General features: G+C 58.7%; 2 protein-coding genes across 9 annotated transcripts in view; one reads left to right on the top strand and one right to left on the bottom strand.

Moving 5' to 3' along the window:
* Nucleotides 1-5,290, bottom strand: part of TANGO2 (transport and golgi organization 2 homolog) — a 38,589-nt gene extending 33,299 nt beyond the window's left edge. The window contains exon 1 of the mRNA XM_081801623.1: nucleotides 5,229-5,290. The gene's annotated coding sequence lies outside the window, so the exon portion shown is untranslated. The remainder of the gene's footprint in view (nucleotides 1-5,228) is intronic.
* Nucleotides 5,291-9,590: 4,300 nt separating this feature from the next.
* Nucleotides 9,591-17,328, top strand: part of ARVCF (ARVCF delta catenin family member) — a 51,590-nt gene continuing 43,852 nt past the window's right edge. For 5 of the 8 annotated variants that reach the window (XM_081801642.1, XM_081801646.1, XM_081801643.1 and 2 more), the window contains exons 1-2: nucleotides 9,592-9,797; nucleotides 15,185-15,237. The gene's annotated coding sequence lies outside the window, so the exon portion shown is untranslated. Of the gene's footprint in view, nucleotides 9,798-12,039; nucleotides 12,059-15,184; nucleotides 15,238-17,328 lie in introns of those variants that run through there. The other 3 variants (XM_081801645.1, XM_081801647.1, XM_081801641.1) reach the window with 3 other exon arrangements.

Here is a 17,328-nt window from a genome sequence, read left to right as displayed (position 1 = left end):
TGATAAGGCTTTCAAGAGTTCTCTGCATGTTCCATCCTGCCTGCTCACCCCGCTGCCTCTGAAACCCGCCCTCTCCAGCCGGGGACTCCTTCTTCCTCGCCTGTCTTCCAGAGGAACCAACAGGGCTGTCCTAACAGCCAAGTGCAGCCAGGTACACTCCCTCTTTCAGAATAGCCAGGCTCTTCACTTGAGTCAAGCCCCAAACCTCAGTCCACGCGGCTTGTCATGAGCATGACAAGGAAATGACTCAAGCAGGCAGGCAGACCAGCCCGTGGTCAGAGCCACATGCCAAGAGATGCGGTGATGGCTGCCGTGGCTCAGGTCAGCGCCGTGTGGGGACAAGGCCTGGCACCTGGATGGACCAATGGTGAGGATCTGCTTCCGCTGCCAAGGAAGGCAGGTCTGCAACTTCACAGAGGCTCACTGGTAGAGTAGGCATGTGGGGCCCAAGGGCCACACTGACCGGACCTCACTGTCACCGCTAGCCCAGACGGGGAAGGACCTGGTCAGGGGACGGGGAGACCTCAGCACTGTTGGGGGTGGTCACCAACCCCCATCTCCCTCTTGTGCACTCCAGATGCCACCCAGCTGCTGGCCCACCCTGCCTGGGGGCTAATGGGCATCACGTACCAACTGTGCCGGCCACCCACCCCACACCAACCAGCACCATCTCCTCCAGCGTTTGCACCAAGGCCTGCCCCCTTCCCTTCCTCCCAGCCCACCCGTCCTCCCACACCCGCTGCCCACTCGTCCATCCCCAGCCCAAGGCTCCACGCCTCCTGTGGCCACAACCAGCAGCTCCTGTGGGAGCACATGCTCTGCAAATGGGCTGAGGACCTTCCTAGGACAGAGACGGAGAGGGGCAGAATGGCTGGTCAGAGGATGATGCTCTTAGGTGAGCAGACCTGGCCCAACTCCCTCCAAACATCCAGTACAGGTACCAGTGGCTGGGCAAGGGGGCGTCCCGCCAGCACCACAACCTGCCGCTGCTGCCCTCCTCGGGGTGGCAGGAAACACTCCCACCATGGTTACACTGGCAACTCCCAGGGGCTGCGCATCTTACAGACTCCTGCCTGTCTGTGTCCACGAATCACCGATTTGGGTACTGAATCCTGGGCTTTTGCTGCACTAATCCGTAGTGCAGTGCACGTGGTGTGGGCAGGCTCACGGCCTGTCTGATCCACAAGCTGCCGATACTTCCTCCCACGCCTGCCCTGTCCTGCAGCCTTGCCTGTGGCACTGCCTACCGGGAACAGTCTGTTCCTTCACCACAAGTTTTCCCATTGCTCCCGCATAGCGGCCACCCTCCCTGCCCCAAAGCGAAAGCCCCTTTCCCTTGCCTTCTTTGTATGGTTGTATTTTGGCTTAGTTCTCAGGTCAGCCCGTGCCCTGCTCCGGTGGGTGGTGTGAGGTACCCCTTGCTTCCCAGGTGCCAGGCGTCAGGTCTGTCCCACCTCAGCCATACCCTGGACACCCAGTCACCAGGCTCCACAGGGGTCCGGCACGCTCAGCAGGCCTCTCGGCTTCAGCACATGCTCTGGTATCTGAAGGACAAGTCTCCCTCTTGGCTAGTCATAGAATCTTCTAAAAGTCTAATGCATCGTGCTGGGCCACCACCACTGCCCGTCACACCCAGCACTGAGCATGAAGCGCGGCAAGCAGGTGAGTCTTGAGTGAGCCCCGGCTCCCCAGCAACCCCACGGCAGAGACGGCACACCACCTCAGCATTTGTACCCAAGCCAGAAATAAGCAAAACTCATCCCTGAGGGCAGAAATCAGGGCAGGGCCACCTGGTCTGGGGAACAATACGGGACATCCGGGTGCTGGCACACCTTCTTGGTATGGACGCTAGTGGTGTGGCTGGGCTCCCTGTACAAGCCATGGAGCTGGACATTTAAAACACATGCACGCTAACAGCAGGCATGCTCCATGTGCACTCTTACGGGCAGGCCGGCGTAGGGCGGAAAGAAAGGCCGAAAAAGACGCTGTCCATGCGAGACTGGGCAAAAGTGCACTCAGCCCTAGTGCCAACCCTTCAAAGCAGAGCCAGGGCTCTTGTAGAGTTCTGCATAATGACACCAGCATCTGAGCAGAGAGCAAAACCACACCTGACAACTGGGGTGCCAGGGGCAGGGGGCCTGCACCCTCGGGGGGAGCACTTCCTTTTGTCAATTGGAAAGGCAAACAGGCCTCTTAGTGGAGGAGAAACATGCCAGGTTAGAAGGCAGCAGAGAATGACAGGGATGCACACGAATGAATGGGGAGCTATTGTGGCCTCCACACAGAGCCAAGGGGGCCTAGACCCCCGGAAAGTGAGGCTCCCGGTTCACATCACAGCCATCTCCCACCGGCTGGCTGTGCACATGAAGGCTCTGAACAGAGGTTACCTGGACCAGAGAATCTGCAGCTCCAAGCACTTTACACATTGAGGGATATATTTTCAAGGCTAGCCAGCCTGTCTATCTGGTCTTGAGGGGCCATGCAGAGGACAGGGGCCCTCAGGCTTCACATGACAGGGCTGAGGAGCCAGACACCCCAGCCTCACCCAGCACAGTCTGTGCAATCACTGTGGCAGCCCCCAGGGTAGGAGCTGGAAAGCATGCACTGCTCTTTTCGCATGAGGCGGAATGTCCTCCCAGCAGCTGCCAGCAAAGGAGGTAAACACACATGGGAACACAGTGTCGCTGTGCTGTTCGGGGGCCCTGGCTGAGAAAGCCCTGACGTCTGTAAATATTCTGAGCAGCCGGCCCACTGCAACTCCCCACCCTCCTCCCAGCTCAGCAACTGAGGATTCTACAATCTGTGTTTTGTCATTTTGACCAAGTGGCATTTCACCATGACAAATTTTCTACAGGGATATTCTCTTCTGAGATCTCCACAATGTTTGGGGAGCACTAATTCAACTCCACACCAAGTGTCACTGTCCCTGCAGTTCAAAGGAGCAACACAATGAGGGGAAGAATGAGCATTACAGAAAGCCGTGGACATAGGGCAGCCCCTCTACCTTAGCCCCTCCTGGCTTCCCCACAAGCCAGGGGCCAGCCCAGCCTCACAGTGACCCCTGCGGCCCCCATGCTTAATAAAAGACAATGGAGTATTCCAACGAGGATGTACCCTGAGTGTCAGGAGCCATCAAGAGATGGTGAACGGCCTTTTTTACTTTTAAGCGCACATATATCATTTTTGCAAATCTAAAAAAGAAAGTTAAAGAAAAAAAAAGGGGCGCCTGGGTGACTCAGTCGTCAAAGTGTCTGCCTTCAGCTCAGGTCATGATCTCAGGGTCCTGGGATCGAGCCCTGCATCGGGCTCCCTGCTTCTCCCTCTCCCGTTCCCCCTGCTTGTGTTCCTTCTCTCCCTGTGTCTCTCTCTGTCAAATAAGTAAATTAAATCTTTTTAAAAAACTGCAATGATAACCTGGAAAGACAGCTTGGTGACCTGGGGCGACCTTGTTTTCATGGAGCCCATCACCCAACCCCATGGTCTGGACCAACAAATGCCAGATGCAACGGTGATGCCCTCACACACTGCCATGTCGCCAAAGGATGGACCCAGTTCCTGCACATCTAGAGCGTCAATGACAAGTGTGCCACCACTTTTAAAATCCTCCCAGCCTCCCTGCCATGGGCCGTTTATCTCCAGGCATGCTCTGGAGGCCCCTCGTTTCTCCACGGAAGTCCTCAGGAGTAACAGGCACACTTCCTGTGCGGGCAGGCACCAGGGCTGCCTACAGGGAGCTTCACCCTCTGATACAGAAGCCAGGCACCGGAGCGAATCCCCAAGACACCACACACAGTTACATCCATGGTGAAACACGATCAAAAAGCCCACAGAACGAGGTCACAAAAGAATCATGAGGCAAGCATAACAGTGCAGGGGCTGGGCAGCCGGGGCAGAACTGACAGCCTGTTTCCTTCATTCAGGGAAGGCTGTTGTCACCACACATCAGAGCAAACAGTGGCAGCAGCAGTGGACAGTCTAAGTGGCCCGCAGTCTGTGGACATGCCAGGAACACGAAGGCACAGGACTGGGGCTAATACTCAAAGGCCAGATAAGGTGGGGGCACCAGGGCAGCCCACCCACCAGACGGGAGCACTAGGATCCTGGAGAGGAGGGGACAGAAGTTCTGCTGTGTCCTCCTGCCTCCACCTCACCAGCCAGCTCACCCAAAGCAGGCAGGACCCTGAGACAGTGGCCCAGGTGGAGAGGAGGCGCTGGGACCTGGCCCTGGCTCTGAGTGACCTTGGGAACACCACTTGCCCCTCAGCCAGAGTTTTCTTCACCGTAGACAGCAGCCAACCAATGAACATTTGCCCAAAAAGGTTGCCCAGAGGATTAACAAGCAAGTTCGAGAAAGCATTTCCAAAGTGCTACCAGCTGCAGCCACCCCTTATAGCTGCCATCACGTCACATCTGCCTCATGGAAGAAAGCTCTGAGCCCAAACAGCAGCAGCAAAACAGCAGTCAGCAGGTTGGGAGCAGGACGCCAGGCCAGGCCTGAGCCCAGCATGTGATATCCCTGCTGGAGGAAAAGGGCTGAGGCTCACGGACTAGTCCAAGGGCAGAAGGTTCACTCTAAAGCTGTGGCCCCGAGGGAGGCCATGAAGCACCTGACACCGCTGGGGTCGGGGAAGGGGGTCTTAAAGCCAAGCACCAGGGCCAGCCCTTGCCCCAGGCGCAACCCTGCCCAACCCCCACCCCTGATACCCTGGGGGGATGGTCTGACTAACTGAGCCACCCCAGAAAAGGCGTGTCCAAGCGCAGGCATGACCCAGCACTTGCTGCCTACTGAGACAAACATCAGCTGTCACCCGGCTGCCCCGCAACAGGCCACAGGGTGGTGGCACCGTGACTCAGGACTTCAGAACTGTCTGAGGCCCTAGCCCACCCACCCTGTGGAGACCACGCAGCTCCCGGCCCCGCTAGTCTCTGCTTCCCCGCAGCGAGACCCGCCCGGCCTGCCAATGGACCCTGCTTCCCATTCTGTCGGGGATCACTGGAAACGCCTTCGAGTAACGCATGGGGCGCTTCGTCAGGGTCAGTTTGGTCTCTCCGGACCCAGCCGTAGGATTTCCATTCCACGCCTCGGGAATGGGAAACAGGCAGGGCGGGGAGGTGCGGCCCTGTCCCTCCCCTCCCTACCCGCGCCCCCCGGAACCCCGCGCCCCGGGTCCCGGGCCGGCCCTTCAAGGAAAGGAATCCGCCGCCCGGGCCGCCAGCCGCACACTCACCGCCTCCGCCGCCGCCGACTTCCGGGTGCCGCGCCCGCGCGCCACCGCCACCGCCCAGGCCCCGCCCCCGCACCCTCTGAGCGCTCGCCATTGGGTTGCGCCGCCAGGGGCGGGGCGGCACGCCGCGACCCCGAGCACCGTTGGCTGGGCGCGCTGTCACTCGGGGGCTGCAGCCCTCCCGGCGCTCCGCCCCCAGGGCTGCGCCAAGCCTCGGGGCTGCGGGGGCGTCTGGGGGTCTCGTGACCCCCGCGGCTTTCCCAGGCTTCTCGGCTCCCCACGCCGGAGGACGCCCGTGGGAGGTCGCTGCCGCTTGCTGCCGCCCCAAGAGCATGCCTTCGTGGACCCATCAGGGCCGCGGTCTGAACTCCAGGGGCCATAGGTCACCAAACCACCTGGCGGCCTTCTCTGGGAGCGATAGGGGGATGCCCACTTCCGGACCCGCCTCTCAGGCTGGGTCCTGTTCCACACCCACTGGCTGTAGACCTGGCCATCCCTCCCTTTTCTTTATGGCTCCCAGTTCAGTTCAGCTTCTGCTACTCTGGCCTTTGCACCAACCCCCACTACCACCCCTACCCCCCGCAATCCTGCCACACTCGGGACAGACCCCGGACCGGGTACTCCAGACCCACCCAGCCACTGTGGCCTTTGAGCCCACTTGGTCGCTGTTTTGCAGGTCCAGGCCGTAGGAGGAAGTGTTGGCCCACCCTCAGCTGTAATGCTTGAGCAAGTGAGCAAAAGGGCGGGAAGGGGCACTGACTGGGGGCCTTTCAACAGGACGGAGGCAGTTGCTGGGCTCCCTGCCTTCAGTGTCCTCTAGGCTGTGTCTAGGGCCTAAGTGCAGAGAAAGTGGAGAGTCAGAGGCCCAGGGCCCAGGGCCTACTCCAAAGTGGGCGCTCAGCAAACTAGGACAAGGATGACAGTTACATTGAGGATAATAACAATGTGCTAAGCACTCCAAACCCAGGGTCCCAGTCCACAGGTGTCATTCCCCCCATTTTACAGATGCAAACACTGAAGCTCAGAGCAGTTACACCACTTAAAAAAAGGATAGCAAGTGGCAGTGGCTGGATTAAATCCACAGTCCTGTGTGAAGACCTACTGTCCTGATCCTGACTCAAAGCACTGATGCCCTGTGGAAAACGGGTTTAGAGAAGGAAAGGGCCTGACTGGTGATCAACAAAGGCAAGAGTGGATCCCAAAACTCCCTGACACACCCAAATGCCTATTCCACCCAATTCTCTTGCCATCTTTTCTGTGTTCCTCCTGGAACCCAATAGGAGCCCTTTACAGACATGGAAACTGAGGACTCCAGATATCCAAGGACTCACGGCCAGCAGGCAGCAGATTCAACTTGATGCATGGTCCTTCCTCCCACCATCCAGCAGCAGAATCCTCCTGGGCTGGTGCCAGTGATTTCCCTCTGGGCAGCCAGACCTTTCAGTCCACCCGAGAGGTGATAGTGCTAAATAAGAAGACTTGGGGAGGGGCACCTAGGTGGCTCAGTTGGTTAAGCGACTGCCTTCGGCTCAGGTCATGATCCTGGAGTCCCGGGATCGAGTCCCACATTGGGCTCCCTGCTTGTCGGGGAGCCTGCTTCTCCTTCTGACCCTTCCCCCTCTCATGCTCCCTCTCTCTTTCTCACTCTCTCTCTCAAATAAATAAAATAAAATCTTAAAAAAAAAAAAAAGAAGACTTGGGGCTTTGACATGTGTGACCACACCCTGGGGTACAAGGCAGCAGTTGCAAAGTGGTCTGCCCCAAACCACTGGGCAACATGCCTCAGGGGAGTGGGACACAGAATGGTGCTTTCCTGTTGCTAGCAAAGAGGAATGCAGTCATGCATGGGTTGGACAGAGGTTCAAATCCTGGTCTGCCACAGAAGCATATGGCCCTGGGCCAGCCCCACTTCTAGCTACACTCTCCCCATCTGGATGGAGCCATGTCAGGTACTCTGATAGTCTTTGTCTTCGTTGACTCCAATTGACAACATTCAGTGCTAGGGAGCAGATAAGACCAGATAAGATGGGTCGGGGTGGGAAGCTGACCCCTGGGGTCTCAGGGCTGCAAAGAGTTCACACATCCTTAGCTGGGGAGCTCACTGCCTTATTTGGTCACCCTTCTGGTCTCTGAACATTTGCCGCTGTTGAGAAGTTCTTCCTGACCTCCAGCTAAAACCTTTTTGTCCCTATAGCTTTGCTCACATGTCCCAAGGATGTCCCCACAGAACTGTCCCGCAGCTGGGTGGAGAGGGTGGGAGAGAGGGAAGAGACTAGGTTACTGGTCCCTGTGCCACTGGTCACACTGTAGGGGTTCCCTGTTCCTGACCCCTACCTACAGCCTGGGTCATGGTGGGCCCACTGCCAGAGAGTGGCCTTGAGTCCTCTTGGAACTGATACTGTCCACCTTACTCCTCTGTATGTGGCTAGTGATCCAGCCTGGGAGACAGAATCCTGCCTGGAGTGGGGGCCGGAGAGGCAGTCCTCACCTAGGCCAATTCTGGAGCACAATTCTCCTTTTGCTCTCTCACCAGAGGTCTATCTGGCTCCTCCTGCCACTATCAGCAAGTGTGGGGGGAAGGGATGATGCTGGACCACAAGCTCACTATGAGAATAGGGCTCCAGGAAGACCAGGGTCCAATGCCCCTGGAGAAATCTGTAGGGACAGTTGGACTAATGAGATCCACTCCTAATGGAGGGAAGAGAACCCCTCAGCCCACACAGCCGCTGGCTCAGAATGTCACCAATGGTGCAGCTCCACAGGACAAGAGCTATCTTGCTCATAGGGGCCCCGTGTTCCAAAGAAGGACACTGTGTTCCATCTGCCCAGAGCCGCAAGCAACATCACTATGCCAGAGTGTCAAACGGCTCTCATCTCAAGTGCCAACTCCAATTGACTGGTGGTGGCAGCCTGGCTTCAAAAGGCTAGGGTGGATTTGCTATGTGCGCCAGGTACCACAGGGGGGACCCAATGGTGGTACCAATGGTGAGTTCTAGCCCTACAGCACTTCACTTTCTTTGTTCCGAGCAAGCAACTATGGTGTGAACACTCTGGATCCCTGATGTGGGTGGATAAGACATGAGTGTCTGGTCTCTCCATTAGCGCTGTCATGGGCCTGTGACTCCCTGGGTGGACATGGGGAATATGGTGGGCTGAGAATCTGGTCATCTCCAGGTGCAACCAGGGTAGGAAAGACTTAGAACTAAGCGTGAGCCAGAGTCACTGGCCAAGGGGCCATCATCTCCTGAACCCCCTGAAATAAGCCCCACTGGGCAGCACCCCCACTGGTGCCCCCCCACACACACACCACAAAGTTAAGTGGAGCTGGCCAAGGATCATGGTCCCATTTGTGGTCATATATGTGTGCCTTGTGTCACTGCAGGGACCAGGTGGCCGCTCTCCACCTGGCAGAAAAATGCAACCTGTGCGAAACTCTACTCAGGTGGTTGCACCCCACAGGTTTCCTCCAAGATCCCAGGTAGGGTGGAGGAAATGGGACACCAGGAAGAGGAGGTGGTGATAAACACACAAACTCCTCCCCCACCCCCTCCCAGGCCCTGACTGTGGTGATTTGGGGGAGATGAGGGACGGCAGTCCTGTGGCAGTCCTGCAGGGTGGGCTGAGCCAAGGTGTCCGGAGATTCAGGCCTGGTGCCGGAGGAAAACCTCTATTTCACCGAAAGGCCCTTTCTGCCCTCAGAAACACGTCTCCCTATCCAGCGTCGCTGAGCCAAGGTCTCTGAGCCCCGCCTCTCTGTGAGGACCCCGGAGCGACGAGGGAGAAAGAAGCCCCAGGCCCGGGAGTGTAACGGACTAGGTTTCAGCCCCGGAGACCTAAAGCAAGTGAGAACCTTTCTGAGCTTCAATTTCCCATCTGTAAAATGGGAAGGCGGCAGAACTCTCCCTCGCGGATTGTGTGAAGAACACAATTAGATATTGACAGGAGGGCGCGGCGCGCAGCACCCGGGCGAACTGCTGACGCCTGAGAAGGATCCCAGTGAGCTAGGGGCAGTGAAGGAGGCAGCCAGGCTGGAGTCCCGGGAAGGGGCGCAGGGCCTGCCAATCCCCGCTCGGGGCCGGACGGTCTGGGGACGTCCTCGAACGCGGCCGGAGGGGGGGCGGCCCGAGGCCCCGGCCGCGCCGCAGCGGTCCCGGCAGGTGCCGGGGCCTCGGCCACTCCACGAAGGGGCCGGTCGTCGTCCGGGACGGACACCCCGGGAGCCCAATGGCAAGCCGGCGTCTCCCAGCGCCCGTCCAATCGGCGCCGGTTGCCGGGCCGCCCTGGGTCTCCCGGCCAATGGGAAAATTCGCGTTCGGATGGGGCGGGGCGGAGGGTCGCGTAGCCGGCCAGACCCGCTTTGCGCACGGGCCGCGCGAGGGGCGGGGAGGGCTGGCCCCGGGGCTGCACGCTGGGCCCGGGAGGGGTCCGCCCCCGCACCGGCCCAAGTTGAGGCCCCGCGGACCGCTAACCCCGCCGCGCCCTGGGGACGCCGTGCCGGGTGCGCCGAGAGACCCGGGGACGCCCGTCTGGGGGCGGGGGCCACGCTGCGGGGCCGCCCACGCCGCGCTCCAGGTAGGCTCAGGCCGGGGGGCGGGGTCCGGAGGTCAAGGCCGGGATTGGGACGAGGCCAGAGGTCCCGGACGGGATCCAGGTTGCGGTCCAGCAGGGGCCGGCGTCTAGGTGGGCTCCTGAGCGGGGAATCGAAGTCCGGCCGGGTATCGCGGCCGGGGAAGGAGCCGGGCTCCGCCCCACCTGCCCCTAGCCCGCGCCGCGGTGCGCGAGACCCTGGACCACGGGGACGGGTCCCTTTGTGCGCGGCCTGCCCGGGCGCCCCGCACCGCGCGCCCCCGCCGAGACGCGGCCGGAACCCGCAGCCTTGACCGCCCTGCGCGACGCCGGGCGCCTTGCGGCTGGGATCCGGCAGTCACGGGAACTTTCCGGGGGCCCCAGGGGCGGCGGGGCCGGGCAACTTTACTGGGGCGGCGCGCCACTGGAACCCGCTGGGGCACGGCGGGGCCAAGGGGATGTCCCCGCTCCCGCTGCTCCCGCCGCCTAGAGGACGAGGGAGGGGATGCCGCCCGGAGTCCCTGCCTAGTGCCCTGAACGGGGCCGCCCTGACCGGGGATCCCCCTGTTCCGCCACCCCTGGGTCCCCTCGGTGGGACACCGGGCCCCCGGCAGAGGTGGGTTCTCCCCAGTCGGGGTGGTACTCAGCCTGGGTTTGTTGAGGTGTGGCCGCAGGGCAGGCAGCCTGAGATCCCAAGCCTTCCCATTTTAATGTTTAATTAAATGTTGGGTACTTAAAACATGTCACTGTTTCTAACTTGTGCGTAAGTTATCACTGAAAACGGAGCTCAGGGACTCTGGCTGTTTTCCCTCTAGACGCAGGCATGTTTAGAAACAAGAGAAAAGAATCACCCCAACAGTGTTTCATCCTTTGGGCTAGGCTCTCAGTGCAACCTCAGGTGGTTACTCCTTTCTCACACCCGTTCCAGTTGTCACCTGCATTACTGTGCAGGACACACACCAAGTCAGGATTTATAAACCCAGGGGGTTGGGAGATGAGCAGCTTAGTGCCTGTGAGGGCAACCTGTCCCCATGAGGACATGCACCAAGGGTGGACTGAGTGCCTCCATCCCCTCCCCCTGCCTCCACTTGAGATGCAAGCCACCACCAAAGGTCTGCTGGTCCAGAGCAGGTCCTGCCTGTCTTGTGTTCAGTGTATCTCCGGATCTGGGATGGTGCTGGACACAGGAGACAGTCAAAACTCTCTACACAGTATACTGGGCCCATGGCCAGTAGTTCCTGAGTAGGTGGTCCAGGCCTTGGGTCTGGCCACAGCATGTAGGGCTGTGAATCTGGAATGCATCCTTTCCCCCAACCTTGCCCTGTCCCACCCACAGTACCATGTCTGTCCCCTGCTCCCTCAAGTCTATGGTCCACTGGCACCCAGCGCAGGGCTGGGCACAGAGCATTCACTATGCTCAGGATTCTAGTCCTGGCCTAGGAAGGAGGATCACAGCCAAGCCAACCCCTGCCCTGCTCTTCTTCCCAGTCTTTTCTACGTAGACACAAGTACCTGCAGTCCATGACCCTCCCAGATAAACTGGGCCAGCTCTCAGTCCTGCTAAGTTAGCTTACCCATGCCACGTTGGGGTTGCATGGTGCCTCCTCCAGAGGTGGCCCCTCAGGTCTCTGTATCTCTGAGGCTCTGTGAAAGCAGGGTTGTACTTCCATCCCTGTTTGTGCTGCATAAAGATTCAGGATAGATTCACCACACCCACTTCACCCCAAGAGTCAGGCCTGAAGGGCATGAAGAGTGGGATCCTGCACCTTCAAGGGGAGCCAAGAGCTACACACAGCTGGGGGGCAAGGACACTAGGCATGCTAGAGTCCTAGCCAGTCCCTAACATCTGCCCTGTGACCTGGTCTGGCCTCAGCAGGGGGAGGGAGGGTGGGGCAAGCCCTGTGGGCTGCCAGGGGGCCATTGGGGGTTCTGGGGACTTCCCAGTGGCGGCTCAAGTCAGGGGAAGGCATCTGTTTTTTTACCACCAGCTTCCATCAAGATACTGATGAAGTCTTGGGCTGCTCAGCAGGAGACCCAGGATTGGGAGTAACCAGAGGGAACATGGGGTCAGGAATCCCTTATTGGGCTTTCCTGACTGGGACAGCTGTACAGTTCGGTTTATTTCACAGGTCAGGAAGATGAGCCCAGAGCGATGGACACCCATTTCATCCCCATCTCATCCCTTCCCCCACCTTGTGTCAGGCTCTTCCCACTGCCCCAGTGGATCTTGAGGAGCCAACAGCCTCTAGGAAAGCGGCGACTAGCTGGTACGGCCACCAGAGGGCACCCAGGACTGCCATGGCAGGCGAGACTGGCCCCACCCAGCCTCCCTCAGGGCTGGGACCCTTCCTGAGGAACCTGGTGGGGAGGCCATAGCTCTGCTTTCTCCAGACTGCCTGTCCAGGGTACAGAGCTGGAGAGGAACAAGGCCCCTCAGTAGCCCCCAGAGCCCCTCACCACCTTTAGTTCAGGCAAGGGGAGACCCAGGGACTGAATGGCAGCGTGATTGAGCGCAGGCTCGGGCAAGGACAATGAAAAACAGGCCCTGAGTGAGGCCGCCTTCAGACCTGGGCCCCAGGGGACTCCTTGGCTTCCGTAGGCTGACCCTGCCAGCATCTAAGGGTCCTGGTGCGGACTCTGAACCAGCCTGTCAGGGTGAGGCTATGCCTCTTCCACTTTATCTGTGAAAGAAGGTGCCACAGAAGCGGGTGCCTTTTCACGTTGCACCCAAAGTGGCCAGCAGCCTGGAAGAGCACGTCAGGATGTGTCACAGTGGAGGAAGGCGTGAGGTTTGAGTGCAGAACGGGCTCCTAGACAGACCTGCCTGACCCCCCCACCGCCCCACCCACCCACCACCCGGGTTCCTCATCACCTGCCATAGCCCCAAGTTCCCCGCCCAGCCCACCCAGCTGGGGCCCCATCCCTCTTCTGGACTCACTTTGTGCTCATGGAGCTGCCTCATGCCATGGACACATGACCAGTCCATGGCTTTGCAGGACAGGCCGCTGGGTTCCTGCCCCAATCGGAGATGCAGCAGGCCTTCCCAAGAGAGGGGACAGACTGGACAGATTTTCGGGGTATGCCAGTGTGGGGAGGCCCATGGCACGGTTAGGCTGAGGCTTGTATAGCCAGGTGGAGTTGCTCAACTTCTCCAGACCTTCCTCATTTGGGGATGGAGCCCAATAAGATGCAGGTTTGGTGGCTCCCTTAGCCCCAAGGCTCCTGGCTCAGGGGTCCTTGGCCAAGTAAGTGACCCCAAAGCCTACAGATCAGCCCTGAGGGGGAGCTAAGAAGGGATTCCCGAGACAGGTACCCCCTGCACTCTCATCACAGATCCTGTCACTCGTCTTCTCTTCAGATCCACGTCTGTTCACTCCCTCAGGGCTCCTGTCAGGCCCTGCCCTGCCCCTATCTATACAGTGTCCTGTGACAAGGGTGCCTTGGGGACCCATGCCTCCCAAAGCTGCCACCATCCTGCATCCCCCAGAGCCTCCCACTTCCCCTACCCTCCTCCTGCAGGAAGCCTTTGGTGCCCCCTCCAGCAGCCCTGCAAATACCCTCCCCCACTGGTCTACTACTGGCTCTCCTCTGTGTTTATGGAACTCTTAGCCTGGCTAGAGCCCCACAAGGAGGGAGCATGTTCTTGTGGCCGAATATCCCCAGCTGAGGTGGGGGCGCTGGAAACAGGAAGACCTAAGTTCAAATCCTGGACCCAGTTTACGCATCTGTAAAATGGGGTGTTGGGCCAATCCAAGGCACCCAGCGAGAGTGACACGAGGGCACACAGCCCTCACCTTGTGAGGCTCTGCACAGGGCCAGCACTGAGGGGGAGGTTGGCAGTTATTCAGACTGGTAAGAAAGGCATGTGGTTCTCTGTGGGACAAAACCTATGTGAACACTTAAGCCAAAAACGGAAGTGTCCCAGAAACGTCACACTGCAAGTGAAGCTGCTTCCTGAGCCTCAGACTTCAGAGTAGGAACAGTGGCTCCTGTGCGTGGGTGGGGTGGGTACAGTGGGCGGGCAGGCTCCCTCCCAGACTGCCCTCCCAGGCACACACGAGAGTGAGTGTGCTCGAGTACATACACGTGTACACACGCACACCTGCCTAGCTCGGACCACTATTCTTTCCTGCCTCTGACCCCATGCATCCTGATCTTCCTGTGATCCCGCCGTGACTCAGAGCCCCTCCTTGTGATGAAGGTGCTGCTGGGAGGCAGGGACGCCTACCCTCAGGGCCCCCATACATGCCACATCCACAAAGGAAGATTAGATAGAGGAACGATCTGGAAAACACTGTAGAGCCCAGGGGAGAGAGCTTCTATCACCCCTGACTCCCCAGAGATGGCTTTCCATTTGCAACCCAGACCTCCCCTCCTCTTTGTGCCACCCTGGCTTTGGTTTCTGGTTTTAAAGATTTTATTTTTAAGTAATCTCTACATCCAACGCAGGGCTTGAAGAGTTGCATGCTCTTTAGGGTGCCTGGGTGGCCCAGTCAATTAAGCATCTGCTTTCGGCTCGGGTCATGATCTCAGGGTCCTGGGATCAAGCCCCACATTGGGCTCCCTGCTCAGCAGGGCATCTGCTTCTCCCTCCCTGCTACCCCTGCTTGTTCTTTCCCTCCCTCTCCCTCTCTCTCTCTCTGTCAAATACATAAATAAACCTTAAAAAAAAAAAAGAGAGAGTTGCATGCTCTACGAACCAAGCCAGCCAGGTGCCCACCACCCTGTTTTTCATTTTTATTAATGTAAACACTTTCTAGCATGGTCCGCAGGCCTAGATAAAGTGACAGGGAATGTGTCCTCTAGGTCATGGGCTGAGACAGGAAGCCCATGGGGCCTGTAGCTCCTGCATGTGAAGCACACCTAGCCATAACTCTGGCCCCTTGGTCCCAGGGTCTGGGAGCTGGGCTTCCTGCCTAACAGGGACTCGGGTTCTGGGCTGGCCCCAAGGAGCATCAGGAGAGGCAGATGGCCTGTTGCACAGGGCAGGAGTGGGGTCCCGGAGAGGGGAGCAGAGCTAGGCAAGGGTTGGGGGGGGGCAGTGGGACCCTGGTGCAGAAGTTCTCCTTGCTGTACTGTTTATCACGACGAAGCACACCCAGCCTTCTGGAAAATTACCAGTCTACAGCTGAACAGTCACAGTTTCGAAGACTAGTCAACAGCAGTAGAAACATTTACAAGGGACGGTGGTAGTCTGACATAAACTGCAGACACCACGGTTTCAGTCGAATGGGGATAAGAGTACGTGCACGAATGTATGGGTACATGTCAGGAGTGCCACCAGATGACCTCAGGGTCAGGGATGACACTGCCCCACCAGGGGTCTGGCCTCATCTAGAAGGGACTTAGCCCAGCAGGTGGCTCTCACAAGGTACCCTGTGGTTTCCCTGCAGGAGCTGGGACTGGCAGGATGGGCGTTGGGACATGCTAATCTCCCTCAAGACAGGTAAGTGACCTGGGCTTGGCCTGGGGATGTCCCCCTCTTTGCATAGGACAGAAGAGTGTCCCGGTGGGCCTGGCAGGTGTGGCTGACAGAGGGATGGCCCAGGGTGGTGTATGCTTCCGGTCAGCCTCACTCTGGGGATGAGCCTGCAGTGGGGCTGACAGTGGGATGTTGGCTGGATCTGATCTTCACCTATCTTGACTTGGATGCCTGCCATGCAGTGTCTGGTGTCAGCATAGCCTACCCAGCTTGGCTCTTAGCTCAGGTGGTCCCTCCTGCCCGGGGGAGACTAGAGCTACCAGCTGGGGACAGACTGTCATGTGCTAGCCCATGGCCCTGGGTGTTACCGGTGTTTGTAGGTTTACCTGGTAGTCGCTCCTCCAGCGAGACTAAGGCATGGTGCCTGGGGAGTATGGCAGGGCTAGGAAGCAGTGTGGTCCCTGTGTCCCCTGGGTCCCTCTGAGTGGTGGGGAAGTACGTGCTGCTAGCACCTGGGCCCGTGAGAGTTTGCTGCGGTGGCTGCATTTATAGAGTGGCGATGGCTAAAGACAATGCCTCTGGTCATTCTTGTTCCTCCAGTATGGGTGCCCAGTCCCCAACCCAGCCATCTGCTCCTGCCCCACCGGGCACTGTCTCTACGGGAGGCTTGGCCAACCCAGCCCTGTGGATTCTCAGTGGCCCCAAGGATCCAGTGTGGACGGCCTGGCCCAGCCAGTGCCATGCTGTGTGATGAGAAGACAGTGGCCACACACCTAGGAGCCCCCAGGCCTCCAGACACCTCAGTGTTCTGTGCCAGGGGCTGTAGGACAGGGAGGGACAGGGCCTGGCTCCTTCTTCCCTATTCCACATGACTGTGGGTGTGGGAAGCTGCCTGCTGGGCTGGTGGTAGCTGTGCATCTGCTGCCACCTGGCGGTGTACCCCTGGGCCGATCAAGGTCAGGCCAGGCAGCTCAGTGGCTGGCAGTTGGGCTGGGGGAGGGGGGCCTCTGGATTGGGATGAAGAGGCTCAGGCTGCATCCAGGGCTCAGAACGTGGCATTTCTTGTGGTATGGGTGACGTGGTATCTGGGGGTGAGGTTGGCAGGGTGCTGGCCCCTACCCCCCTTAACTCCTGGTAGGCCAACCAGCCAGACACCAAACGATAGCTCTGGTCACAGGGTCTCCCTTATCCTGCCCGCTGCTCTTGCCCGGTCTCCCAGCATTGCTTGCTTGTTTCCTGTCCCTGTTTATCCCTTTCTACCTCCTTCTCCTGGTCTTCTCCCCGTTTTTCTCTGATCTTCTCTGTGTCTCTCTCTGCCTTTTCCTCTCTTTTGTTTCCGTCCTGTCCTTCTTGAGTGTGGTGATTGATTATTCTTGTCTGCTACAGTGATTAACTATTCATGCCTGCCGTGGGCACTGGAATGATAGCTGTGTTCTTCCTGCCATCTCTCCTCTGGGCTGGGACCATTTCACAAACTGGGAAGCAGAAGCTGGGCCCTGGCTAGGGCCTCCCTGCTCTGTGGGGACCCTGGGGTGTAGCCCTGACCACATCAAGAGGGAGATGGAGAGGGGGAGACCTGGGGACTAAGTTGGGATAGGGGCTGATGGCAAGCACCTGTGTATCTCCCATACTCACCTTCAGCCATTCGGTACCCAGTTGCTGAGCTCCATGTCAGATGCTGAGTGTTGTGACCCCATCAGGCACAGGCCTGCCCTCGGGGAACCCCTGGCCTGGCCAAGAAGGCGGCAACAAACAGAGAAAGGGGCCAACCGTAGAACTGCAAGCTGGTGATGAGAATTGCAGGGCTCCCTGAGAAGGGGGAGCCGGAAGGCAGTGCGGGGCTGTGGGTGCCCTTCATTGCAGCCATGCCAGCACTAATACCACCTCCTGGGGAGCCCCCCTCCCCCAGCCTGGCCTTGCCCCGTGGCAGCCTTGTCATCAGCCTCCGCACAGCTGTGCTGAGCATGGCTGCGCTTCTGTGACCACTGGACCCGTGCTGGGGTTTTTTGGGGTTTTGATGTGTTTCTCAGTCATTGATTGGAATCTTTATTTATTTTTTTTAAAGATTTTATTTCTTTATTTGAGAGAGAGAATGAGAGAGAGAGAGCATGAGAG

The sequence above is a fragment of the Leptonychotes weddellii genome, chromosome 13 (assembly GCF_054177405.1).
Source record: "Leptonychotes weddellii isolate Sample4059 chromosome 13, ASM5417740v2, whole genome shotgun sequence".
NCBI classification, from domain to species: Eukaryota; Metazoa; Chordata; class Mammalia; order Carnivora; family Phocidae; genus Leptonychotes; species Leptonychotes weddellii.
The sequence above is the reverse complement of the archived record's forward strand: the minus strand, read 5'-3'. Positions and strand labels throughout refer to the sequence as shown.